The 13,051-nt window shown below is 41.5% G+C and overlaps 1 protein-coding gene across 4 annotated transcripts in view; it reads left to right on the forward strand.

Annotated features, from left to right (window-relative positions):
- Nucleotides 1–13,051, forward strand: part of lnx2b (ligand of numb-protein X 2b) — a 69,357-nt gene that overhangs the window by 4,610 nt on the left and 51,696 nt on the right. The window contains exon 2 of one of the 4 annotated variants that reach the window (XM_080187398.1): nucleotides 1,551–1,609. The exons of the other annotated variants lie outside the window; for them this stretch is intronic. The gene's annotated coding sequence lies outside the window, so the exon portion shown is untranslated. The remainder of the gene's footprint in view (nucleotides 1–1,550; nucleotides 1,610–13,051) is intronic. 4 annotated transcript variants of the gene reach the window in all.

A 13,051-nucleotide genomic window follows, 5' to 3' on the forward strand; every position in this document is an offset into this window, starting at 1 on the left:
AGCATTCTTCCACAGGCAGGAGGGTTGGTAACCTTGGGTCACATGTTTAAAGTCATTGGCAAAAGAAGCAGAGGAGAATTTTATTTTAATGCAGTGTTTGGGCTCACAGAACAGTGGAAGCCAATTTCAGTGGTAACCTTCACAAGGAATTTGATATCTCTTTGAAAAGGAAACCACTGCTGAGGTATTGAGAAAGTAAAAAGTCTGACAACACCAGGTTTCAGTCCAACCGATTTATTTGAAATAAATTGGTTGGACTGAACCCTGGTGTTGTCAGACTTTTTACTGTGTTTACCCCAGTCCAACGCAGGCATATCCACATCATGACGTATTGAGAAAGAGCAGTGACATGGAGCTAACTGAACTGCTTTTTCCAAGAGTCCTGTACAATGGGTTAAGTGGCCTCCATTTCTGTTATATGATTCTATGATAACATCAGGGCTGGGGAGTTTCAGAGCACGAAATCAATCGATTGAATTAATTAATACCGTAAGTTCACTGGCTGCAGTTTGAACCTATCTCTAACCCACAAGAGTGAGTGTGGAACAAGCATGTACTGTGGACGTGGGTATTGCCAGCGCTTGGGACATCAGTCCTCCACACTGGGATAATTTCTGGCCTACCCAAGAGGTTTAGAAAACCTACCTTTCTATTTCATAAGAACATAGAAAAAGGACCAGGTATGGGCCACTTGATGCCCAGTCCTGTTTGACCATTCATTGAGATTATGGTCAATCTGATTGTGGCCTCAACTCCATCTTCCTGCCTGCCTCCCATAACACTTAATGCTCTTATAAATCAAAAATCTGTCTAACTCCACCTTGAAAATATTCAGTGGTCCGTCCTCCTCGGCTTTCTGGGATAAAGAATACCAAAGATTTTTAAATTGTGCCCCCTTGACGCCCCAAACAGGAACATCCTCTCAAACCTACCTTGTCAAGTACCCTCAGAATTTCATATGTTTCCATAAGATCACATCTCATTCTTCTAAACTCCGAAGACTATAGACCCAACCTACTTAACCTTTCTTTATAAGGCACCATTTTATCCCTGCAATCAACTTAGCGAGCTTTCTCTGATCTGCTTCCGATGCAGGGATATCTCTTTAAATAAGGAGCCGAAAACTGTACATAGTACTCTAGGTGTGGTCACACCAATACTTTGTGCAGTTGTGGCAAGACGTCTTGACATTTATACTGCGTCTCTTTTGTACTAACAACTACCATCCGTTAGCCTTTCTAATCACTTGCTGTACCTGCTTGCAAATGTTTTGCTTGTACAAGGGCACCAAGATCTTTCTTTTCCACAATTCTCCAATCTTTTTCTATTTAAGTAATATTGTTTTTCTTTTCTTCCTACCAGAGTTGAGAACCTCACATTTTCTCACGTTAATACACCATCTGCCACATTTTTGTCCACTTGTTTAAGATATGCAGATCCCTTTGCACCTTCCGCACAACTTGCTTTCCTGCCTATCTCAGGATGAATTTGAGAACACCCTATGATACTGAAAACATTTTCTTTACATTACATCATGATTTTTTTTGAAGGGAACACAAGAGAACAGGTTGGGGATTCCTGGATGGGTGTCAATTTGTCTGGAAAGTAGGTGAGTCATAGTCTCAGAAGATTCAACACCATTTCTTTAGGTCTGGTAGTTACCTGCATCACCTTTTTATTTAAGAGATTGAATATTCATCTGGGTTTCAGTTCCATGTCATTATCCAGTGACTCTAGCTGAATGTACAGACAAGCACATGGTCAAATTGCTGATTTGCATCTGAATGGAGAAGAATTAGTGCCTGATAACTATAGCTTAACAAAGAGCTAGAAAAGGGGAAAATGGGGGTGAAAACTGTCCAGTTATTCCCTGAGTCTTGCCTTCTAGTATTTGTTTATAGTGAAATGTATATGTGTTACAAGTATTTTTATCATGACAGTACATTAAAAGAATATGATATGTGTGATGACTTCATGAGAGACTTGTAAATCATGAGGTGGGGCTGTGGAATGCATAAACTCTGCAGCAAGCTTCATTGATCCATGAGCTCATCTTGAGGAGTGTATTTAATCACTTTTTCGAGATTCTAAAATAATAGACTTTAGTGCCTGCTTGTGATGAGGCCTTCATATAAATTGTTGGTTGATCTCCAACTTGGTCCCACTGCATTGCTAAGCCCATCATGTCATTGTAGCTCCACATTGTAATGTGTTTTGATTATGTTGTTGCCATCGCAGCAGAGTTAAATCCAGTATGAACAAAGTGTACCCAATAAATGGCTTAATGCACTGTACAGTCTGGTATCAGTATGAGAATGATCACAGGATTGGTACAATTCCTCATCCGTGGTCAGGCTGAGAATGAGAAAATATAGATAATGTTCTAATTTCTGACGATTGCCTCTTGGTTCCTGCTGTAAAGTGGCATTTTTACACCTTATCAGTACAGTGTTGGGCCTGGCAATGATTCCAGTAGCAGTCACGTCATTTGCTGGCAATCATTGGCTCACAGGTGGGAACTAGCCCTTTGGCAGTATACTAAAGGGGCCCCCTGCCAACACATGCAAAGGCACACCCAATTATGGGCACTGTTTAAGTGAACAGAGGGCAATGGCCCCCAAACTATACAAATTTGTTCCTTCCAATTTTTGCTTCTTTGTTGAAAGGTTTGACATCCTTGCCTGGGTGGTTCTGTGGCGAGCAGGCACTCTCTCGAACCACCCAAGTGGCTGTTGCTCATATGTAAGCTATGAGATTAAGTGTGGAGGCCATAATACTGGGTGTGCCCCTGCCTTTAGCCAAGCATCGACACATTCCCACTTCCTGTAGGTGTCATCAGATTGTGATCAGGATTGAGTCGTAGCAGTTTTTCCCCACAGCTACATTACATAACAGCCCATTTAAGGAAAAATGTTCTTGGATGTGGGCTTCCGTAGGAAGGCCAGTACTGGATTAATTGTCCATTAAGAAGATGGTGGTAAGCCACCTTGAGCTGCTGCATTCCATGTGATGTGCGTATACCCACAGTATTGTTTTAGTAGCAGTCTTATGCAAATCTGTGCCTTGCTACACTCACTTCGTTGTGGGGCTGGAGTCACATGTGGGTTATACTATGTAAAGATGACAGAAAAACATTAATGAAGCAGATGGATTTTTACAACTAAATGGTCGTCTTATTGACAAGTCTAGAGTTTTATTCCAGACTGTTTTTTTAATTGAATTTATATCCCGTCAATGTCCATGGTAAAATTTGAATGTGTTTCTGGAGCATTGTCTGGGCATCTGGATTACAAGTTTGCTAATATTTCCACTATGTACAGTCCTCCCAATGGGCATTACATAAAATGCAATATAGTTCAATTTCTTTCAACATCTGGTGTTCTCAGACACGCCATTACACTTCCAATTGCAGGCAGGTCATACTTGCAATATATGTTAGTTGTAGCATTCCTGCCTCTGCCTTGCATCAGCTAACTGAGCTCAGATTGAGACTGGAGCCTTCCTACAGCAATGATGCTTCACCCTCGAGTCACAATGACTCCTGTTTAACTCACAAGTTGCCCTTTCGGCTGCATCTATGGTGACAATGCATCATGCTTATAGTGGGAAGCTCAGGCCTTAATTATTAATGGTTGCATACAATTAAAGAAAATGTATTAAAAACTGCAAAGTGACTGTGCCAATTGTATGTAAGCAAAGATTTGTCTCTCATGCCCTCTGTAGCCAAATACTTCACTGCCTCATTTGAGGTATGTTGAGCACTGTGGAACTGCTAGTCAGCAAGATTTATAACTTGTGTGTGGGGCTGGAGGAGAAAATGGAGTGAAAACCTTCTAGACGGTAACAGAGATGAGTGAACAAAGGCTCTTCCTATTTGCAGACATGTGGAGCAAAACCAATCTCCATTCCTGCAAGTTTTAGTTCCACTTTGCTTCCACTACCCTGGGACTTATTAGAAGCTAGTTCAGAAAATGTGACCCAATATAGCACTGTATTCGGATTGGCGGTTGGTGACTAGTGGAGTGCCCCAGGGGTCGGTGCTGGGGCCTCAGCTATTTACCATTTATATAGATGATCTGGAGGAGGGAACCGAGTGTAGGGTGTCGAAATTTGTTGATGACACCAAGATTGGTGGAACGGCAAATTGTGCAGAGGGCGTGGAGAGTCTACAGAAGGATCTAGATAGGCTGGGCGAATGGGCCAGGAAATGGCAAATGGAATTTAATGTTGGCAAGTGCGAGGTGGTCCACTTTGGTAGGAATAATGGTAGGAAGGACTATTACTTACGTGGCGAAAAACTGCAGCAGGCGACGGTGCAGAGGGACCTCGGGGTCCTTGTGCATGAGTCGCAAAAACCCAGCTTGCAGGTGCAGCAGGTGGTCAGGAAAGCTAATGGGATGCTGGCCTTCATAGCGAGGGGGATTGAATATAAAAGTAGGGAGGTCTTGCTGCAGCTGTATAGGGCACTGGTGAGGCCGCAGCTGGAGTACTGTGTGCAGTTTTGGGTGCCGTACTTACGCAAGGATATTTTGGCCTTGGAGGGAGTGCGGAGGAGGTTTACTAGGCTGATGCCGGAGTCGAGGGGGTTGAGCTATGAGGAGAGGCTGAATAAACTAGGCTTGTACTCGTTAGAGTTTAGAAGAATGAGGGGAGATCTCATTGAGACGTATAAGATGATGAATGGGATGGATAGGATAGAGGTGGAGAGACTCTTCCCGCTCAGAAAGGACAGTAGGACTAGGGGGCACAGCCTCAAGATAAAGGGGGGGCGGTTTAGAATGGAGTTGAGGAGGAACTTCTTCACTCAAAGGGTGGTGAATCTCTGGAATTCTCTGCCCGTTGAAGTGGTGGAGGGTACCTCGCTAAATATTTTTAAGACGCGGGTTGATGGGTTTTTGATAAGAGAGGGGATTAAGGGTTATGGGGAGAGGGCGGGAATGTGGAACTGAGCCACGACAGATCAGCCATGATCTTATTGAATGGCGGGGCAGGCTCGAAGGGCTAGATGGCCTACTCCTGCTCCTATTTCTTATGTTCTTATGTATTTTGTTTAAATTAGTCTCTGATGAGAAAAGTGGATGTATGGGCATTTTTTTTTTAAAAATCCACAATTTAAAACATTAATTTTACCCAGACTTCCTGTTGTGCCACTGCACCATGCCATGCAGACAGTGTAATGCTGTAGTTTTATGATGCCAGGCATGCTGCCTCATTGAGTCTTTTCTGGATAATTAATAGCCTGAAAACAGATCACAATTTATATCCAAAGACCCAGAGAAAGATGGGTCCCAGTGCTGCAGTGGAGGCTATACGTTTGTAGTTGTTGAGTCTGACTGCACAAGATTTGTGGGTTGGGAATCAGCAGCATTATATTTTGCTATAATACAAATGGTTAGCAGAATTGTAGCTTTTTTTTTTCTCCCTCCAGCAGACTGCCAGTATACCAGGCAGGTTTAGTGTCAATATAGTTGTATAATCACAGTTATAATAAATTAGGCTTCACAGTGGTACTGTGGTTAGCGCTGCTCTCTGTGTCAGTGACCCAGGTTTAATTCCTGGCTTGGGTCACTGACTATCCAGAGTATTCCCAGAGACTGCGTAGGTTTCCTCCAGCTGCTTTGGTTTTCCTCTCACAGAGCAAAGATTGAACATAAGAACATAAGAAATAAGAGCAGGAGTAGGCCATCTAGCCCTTCGAGCCTGCCCCGCCATTCAATAAGATCATGGCTGATCTGTCGTGGCTCAGTTCCACATTCCCGCCCTCTCCCCATAACCCTTAATCCCCTCGCTTATCAAAACCCCATCAACCCATGTCTTAAAAATATTTAGCGAGGTAGCCTCCACCACTTCAACGGGCAGAGAATTCCAGAGATTCACCACCCTTTGAGTGAAGAAGTTCCTCCTCAACTCCGTTGACGATGCTAAATTCTCCCTCCTTGTACCCAAACAGGTGCCAAAGTGTGGTGACTAGGGGATTTTCACGGTAACATCATTGCAGTGTTAATGTAAGGCTACTTGTGGCACTAATAAATAAACTTTAAAACTTCCAGGGATAAACATTATCAAATTGAGAGACTGGAAGCAGAAGCTTACCTCAAGACATGAACCTCGAGAATGCTGTTGTGTATATAAAGGTTACAAGTGATTACATTTTGCTGGAGTTGTGGATTGAAGGCAGAACCTTTACTAGGCCTGCATTGCAGCTGGAAAGGCTTCCTAAGCTTGTTTTGCATTCAGTAGTTTGGTGAATGGAGGAATAATGCTGGAACAGCAGAACCCTGACTGACCTTGTCAAAGGCCTTCATAAACATAGATTAAGGTCACTGTCCATTCCAGTTAAGTGAATACTTTCTGTTCAGTGATTTTTTTTTTAATTGGAAGCTGACGAGTGAAAAATTCGATTTTGGATTTTTCCCTGAATGTCTGCTGTTGCCTTGCAGCTTTAAATATATTTTGTTTAATTTTGTGCTATCCTTAATAATTATGGCCCAAAGTCCTCACTAGAAGTGTGGCCAGATAAATGTCACTGTAGCTGTAGCTGAAAGGGCAACTTGTGAAGAAAGCAGCACAGCCATTATGACTGAAGGCTGATGCTCTGATTCATAGCATTTGTGTGGAATAATCAGCAGGTTGAAGGTTTCAGGAATTTGAATGCCATTCCACCAGTGAAGGCTGGGGTGACATTAGTTCATGTTTACCAGGTCACCAAGTTCACGGTATGGTAAAAATGATTTGCATTCAGTTAGATGAACATAAGATTATATTCATTCCTTAAATGTTGAAGACTACAAATACCTATTTATTACTTTCCATTTGGTTTCTAATCTAGAATTTTAGAATCCCTACAGTACAGAAGGAAGCCATTTGGCTTATCAAGCCTGCACCAATGACAATTGCACCCAGGCCTTATCCCAATATTTACTGTACTAATCTCCCGACACTAAATGGCATTTTTTTCCCATGACCTATCAACCTAACTTGCACATCTTTTGATCATGGGAGGAAACTGGAGCGCCCGGAGGAAACCCACGCAGGCACGGGGAGAGCATGCAACCTCCACATAGACAGTGACTCAAGGCTGGAATTGAACCTAGTTCTCTAGCACTGAGGCAGCGTTAATCACTGTGCCACCATATCACCCCAAATTTAAGTTCCACCAGCTGTCAGTGAGATTTGAACCTATGTCCCCAGAGTATTAGCCTGGGCCTCTGGATTACTAGTCCAGTGACATTATCGCTATGCCACCACTTTGCATTGTGTCCAATTTAGACAATCAATAATGAATCTTAAAATTGGTCTCGACGGCATCAAAATTCAGCGTATGGACATGGACCAACAAACATCATTTACAAACATCATTTACCAAACCCCAAATTCTTCTTGATGGCCCTAGGATTAATATCAGTAGAAATTCTTCAAACCAGATTTTTTGTGATGGCAATGAACATATTTAAAATGTTGCAAAATCTAGCACAATATGTATCATCTATTAATTTGGGGAAATCTTTCTTTTTAATGTATTAAGTTTATTAGAGGTATCATGCGTTGATCCTTTGGACGTCATTCTCGACTCACAGCAGCAGTCAATGGTACATTCTCTGGAGTTTGAGAACATGTGCCAACTGACTCAGGGACAGCTTCTTACTTGCTGGCATCAGTCTTTGGAATGGAACTACCATATATTAAGCTGATCTTTCTCCACGCCCTCACTGTGACTGAACACTATGCTCTGCATCCTTCCTTCTTCACTATGTACACTATGGAAATATATTTTGTCTGTATAGTGCCCAAGAAACAGTACTTTTCACTATATCCCAATATGTGTGACAAATCAAATTGCAAATTCTTTACTTCTTGTTAAGTGGAACTTGCTGGTTCTAACTGCTTGCAGTCAGATTCATGGAGGTGATTTATGTTTTGGAAACACTTCTTTTTCACTTTGACTGATTCCCTAAGACTAGCCATGATCTAGTTAAATGATGGAGCAGGTGTAAAGGGCTGAAAGGCCTACTCTTGTTCCTATTTCTTCTAGTCACAAGCAGCTGATAGTGATCATATGGCTGTTCTGTGAAGAGGGAAGTTTTTCCCAGTGTCTTGGACAATATTTATCCTCAACCAATATCATCAGAACAGATTATTTGGTCATATTTACACTCTTTGTGGGATTTTGCTATGTGAAAATAGACTGCTGCCTTTCCCACATTACAGTATCCACTATCTCAATTCAGTCCCCCCCCCCGCTCACTATCAATATCCTGGAGGTTAGCATTAACCAATAGCTTAACTGGAGTAGCCATATAAATACTGTGCTACAAGAGTAGGGCAGAGGCTAGGAATCCCATGACAAAACACAGCCAATCTCAATTGTGCCCTTATTTGATGTTCATATACATTTTCCAGCAAGACTCGCTGGTTAGCAGCTCATTATTTTTAACCTCCTTATGGGACAACCTGAGTCCATTTTAGCACTAAAGTTGAAACTTAGTTACTCCCTTTCCCATGGTTGGAATGAAATGTACATGAAATGGAACTTCACTTTTGGGGAGCCTTCTCTTATTGAAGACATTACAGCGGAGAACAAAACTCAGCCTTTTTCAAACAGTTGAACGAGAGCAATCCTTTGCTTGTACAATTTTTGAACAACATTGGTTCCAGTTACTCCCCAAAGCCTGAGGAAATTCTACCAAAACGTAACATACTAAACTTCATTGCGTGCACAGAACAAATTGGCTTTATACAATTGGTGTGACGATTTTATCACTATTTTTGCTGCCTCTTCCTAGTTTCTGTTGAAACCATCCTCTTCACCATAAAGGCATTTGTTTCACCATTAGGGTTGGAAAGCTGGAATGTATGTACACTATAAATATACTGCAGTCAGCATCATACCCGGGTCCATTATTTGTTTACGCACAGTCGCGTGTTAATTTTAAAAAAATCAACTAATTTAACAAAAAGTCAGCTTGACCACATGCTTTTTTGTGTCTGCAATAGTGAAGGAAAGAATGAGTCATGGGATAGGAAAGCAACAAGGCTGTCATGAAATCTAGATAAAAATGAAATACGAGAATGAAGCAGGAACAGGGCTGAAGAAATTTCCAAAGATAAACGATGTGGGGAAAGAAGAAAGTATGAAAGAAAATAATGAAGGGGGAGAGCAGTAGCCTTGGAAGCAGACAAAATTAATTGATAAAGATTAAATGGACAGAAAGTGGCGACAGAAACGGAACACCAGACTCCATTAAGACCAGTGACAATTTATTTGCCTACCATCAGTATCCAAAGACACCTGAAGGTTGTAGTTGAAATATGAACTATGCATGAATGTTATCACATGGTGTTCTCGTAGCCATGATTCAGCAGGCAAAGTGCAGCGCAATCTGTGAAATAATTAATTGCACCTTCTAAAAACTGTTGCACTACCCTTTCTCTGCTCTGCTTGGAGGGAAACTTCCAAATTTTTGAAGTTTCTATTTATTATTAAATGAAGGAACAAGACATGCTAGTGCAAATTAAGCGGGGAGCAGTACACAGATCTCCTTCCATTTTCTCAGATAGTTCATGTTGATTAGCATATAGCCAACAGGCAGATAGGCAGCAGATGATGAAATGGAAAACAAGTTGATCTGCTGCCAAGCCTCTATTTTTGAAAAGAAGCCTATAGCAGAAATGGCTCACAGCCACAGGTCCTGGTGAAGGCAGTTCCTATGGGCAGGGTTGTTTAACAACTTTATACAGTGACAGGTGTGTTCTTTTCGACAAAAGGCATTCTTACCTTAACTATACACTGAGTTGGCTTGTTGTAGATCCCTTGTTCTTCTAGCTAATGAAACAATTGGCCTGTTAGGAAGTTTGTTGCTGGATTATTTTCAGATTAAAATCAAAACATACATTTAAAAATATGACCTTTTTTATTTAGATGAGAAATCAAATTTACAAAGATTCTTTGCATATGTTATGAGCTCCTTTTAAGCCCCAGTGTCCAGGATATAAAATGCACATATCAATAACATTTATATTGGCGATAAGCAAAACCCAAATGAAAACTGTCATGTTAATTTATATTGTGTCGCAAAAAGTATTATGTATCTTACTTTGCTCATGCTCACACCATTAGAAGTCCTGGCCCTCACTTTGGTTAATGCTTCAGGGTGTTTGCATCTACACCATAGCGGTCATTCTTTAGATGAACTCGAATAGTGAGTGTCACTTTGAGCTTAAGGCAATATGACAGCTGAGCTAAATTCTGTCCCAACCTCCAGTACATGGGGAATGGCTGGATAATGAATTGGAATACAAATACCGAATTTTCTTATCCTGGTCCATAGGCACTCATATCCTGCTCCTATTGTTGCCTTTTGAATGAACTCCTGCCAGCTATATTTTCTGCAGTCCATTGATTTGATTTATTGTCATGTGTATTGGGATGCAATAAAAAGTATTATTTCTTGCACATTATGCAGACATACTGCTCATAGAGTACATAAGGGAGAATGAAAGGAGAGGGTGTAGAATATAATGTTGCAGATAGGCTGTAGAAAAGAATCAACTAATATATGGTAGGTCCATTCAAAAGTTTGATGGCAGCAGGGAAGAAGCGGTTCTTCCATCGGCTGGTACGTGCTCTCAGACTTTTGATCTTTTTCCTAACAGAACAAGGTGGAGGAGACGGTGTCCAGATACGTAAGGTCCTTGATATGCTGGCTGCTTTTCTGAGACAGTGTAAGGTAGACAAAGTCAACGGATGGGAGGCTAATTTACGTGATAGATTGGGCCACATTCACAACCCTTTATAGTTTCTTGTGGCCTTAGTCAGAGCAGGAGCCACACCAAGCTGTGATACAACCAGAAAGAATGCTTTTTATGGTGCATCTGTAAAAATTGGTGAGGGTCGTAGCAGTCTTGTTGAACTTCCTTAATCTCTTGAGAAAGTAGAAACATGTGGCTTTTTTTAACTCTTGCTTCAGCATGGAGGGACCAGGACAGTTATTGGTGATCTGGACACCTAGAAACATGAAGGTCTCAACCATTTCCATCTCATTGAGAGAGGATTGTGTGATTCCTGCCACAAATTGTGTTTCATTGTTCTGCAAATTTTCCTGACAGTCTATTAATGGTCCTGCAGTCAACGGATCCCTGGGGTCTCTAGTTTATAGATTTTTCTTTCTCTCTCTTTCTGTTGTAAATTTTCTTTCATCCCTTCACCACCTACAAAATAGCTATTCAGTTTCAAAAGCTAACCTACAGTTTGAAGTGTTTAGTCTTGGGAGGTATACGTTGCTGCATAAATGTAAGTCAGTTGGGCTCTTCCCACATCTGTTTATTCTTTTGCCCCTTGCTAACATGGACACTGGCTAGAAACTACTATAACAGCACGGTAGCGCAGTGGTTAGCACAGCATCAGGGACCTAAGTTCAATTTCCAGCTTGGGTCATCATCAGTGCGGAGTCTGCACGTTATCCCCATGTCTGTGTGGATTTCTTCCGCGTGCCCCGGTTTCCTCCCACGGTCTGAAAGATGTACTAGTTAGATGTATTGGCCATGCTAAATTCTCCCTCAGTGTACCCGAACAGGCACAGGAGTGTGGCGACTAGGGGATTTTCACAGTGACTGCATTGCAGTGTTAATGTAGACCTACTTGTGACCGATAAGGAATAAAACAAAAAATTTGGAAAGACAGTGTCAGCTATCCAAATGAAAACCATGACATGTTGCAGAAAGCATACCTTAATCTGTAAACAAGTAGCCCCAAAAACTGAGAACTTAGACTTGACAAATACATTTTGGATTGTTGAGAGACTGCTCTGAAGTTGTAAAATAATTCAAAAGTCCATTCTGGTATTTATCTATATTTTAGTATTATCAACATTTGCCCTTGTTTTGTTGTGTGATAAATTGTTTCTATACTAATTGATGGACAGTTTGCCCTCGCAGATTCCTGGCATAGCTCTGATTGCACAAGGCGTAGTTCATTTGGAGAAATCTGATCTAAATATAGCGACTCATTTTCTTCTGCTGCTTTGTTTCCATGGCAGAAAGCATCAAGGAAAAAAATTCGGAGAATTGAATAGAGGGTTAAGTTACATAATGATGATACACTGTGCTTGGTATTGTAACTGTCAAAACTGATGTTTCAGGGCCTATTGTTTGGCCAGTGTCACAGTCTTGAAATTCACAGGTGGCGGGGAAAAGTTCAATAGTTATACTGCCAATGTTAATTAAATCTATTGGGATGGCATAGGTTGCGGGTGCAGCTTAAATGTCACTATCTCACATAGAACAACATTGAAAATGGCTGGTTGTAGAACCCCTACAGTGCAGAAGGAGGCAATTCGGCCCATCGAGTCAGCATTGACTCTCTGCTAGAGCATGCCATCCAGGCTCTCTCCCTGTCATTACACGTAATTGACTCGCTAATCCACCTAACCTACATCAAGGGGCAATTTAACAATTTACCATGGCCAGTCAACCTAACCTGCAAATCTTCTGGAGTTTGCACAATCCGCCCCCCCATGTCTGTGTGGGTCTCCTCCGGATGTTCTGGTTGCCTCCCACAGTCCAAAGATATGCTGGTTAGGTGGATTGGCCATAGTAAATTACCCCTTAGTTTCAGGGAAATTAGCAGGGTAAATACACAAGGTTACGGGGAAAGGGCCTGGATGGGATTGTTGTCAGTGCAGGCTTGATGGGCCAAAAAGTCTCTCCCTGCACAATAGGGATTCTATTCTCTGCTATCTCCTTAACATCCTCAGCCTTCGCCCTCTGACAAAAAGCCTTACGCAAAGGCATACGATTTTGATTCTGATTTCTCATATTATCTATCGTGTGACCTCTCTTGAAGTTGACATTTTGATGCAACTGGTATCAAATTTTGAGCTGATTCATGCCTGTTGCTCACTTGGTTCAGAACACAAATACAACTAACAAAATGCTGTTCTGCCTAGCAAAAGGAGCAAACCTTTATAAACAAATAGACAATGTTAATCAGTTTTCACACATCATTAGATAAGATGTTAATATTAATTTGCACATTCTATCCGTGTCAGCATGT

This window comes from Carcharhinus amblyrhynchos, chromosome 4 (assembly GCF_965287045.1).
Source record: "Carcharhinus amblyrhynchos chromosome 4, sCarAmb.v2.hapA, whole genome shotgun sequence".
NCBI lineage: Eukaryota > Metazoa > Chordata > Chondrichthyes > Carcharhiniformes > Carcharhinidae > Carcharhinus > Carcharhinus amblyrhynchos.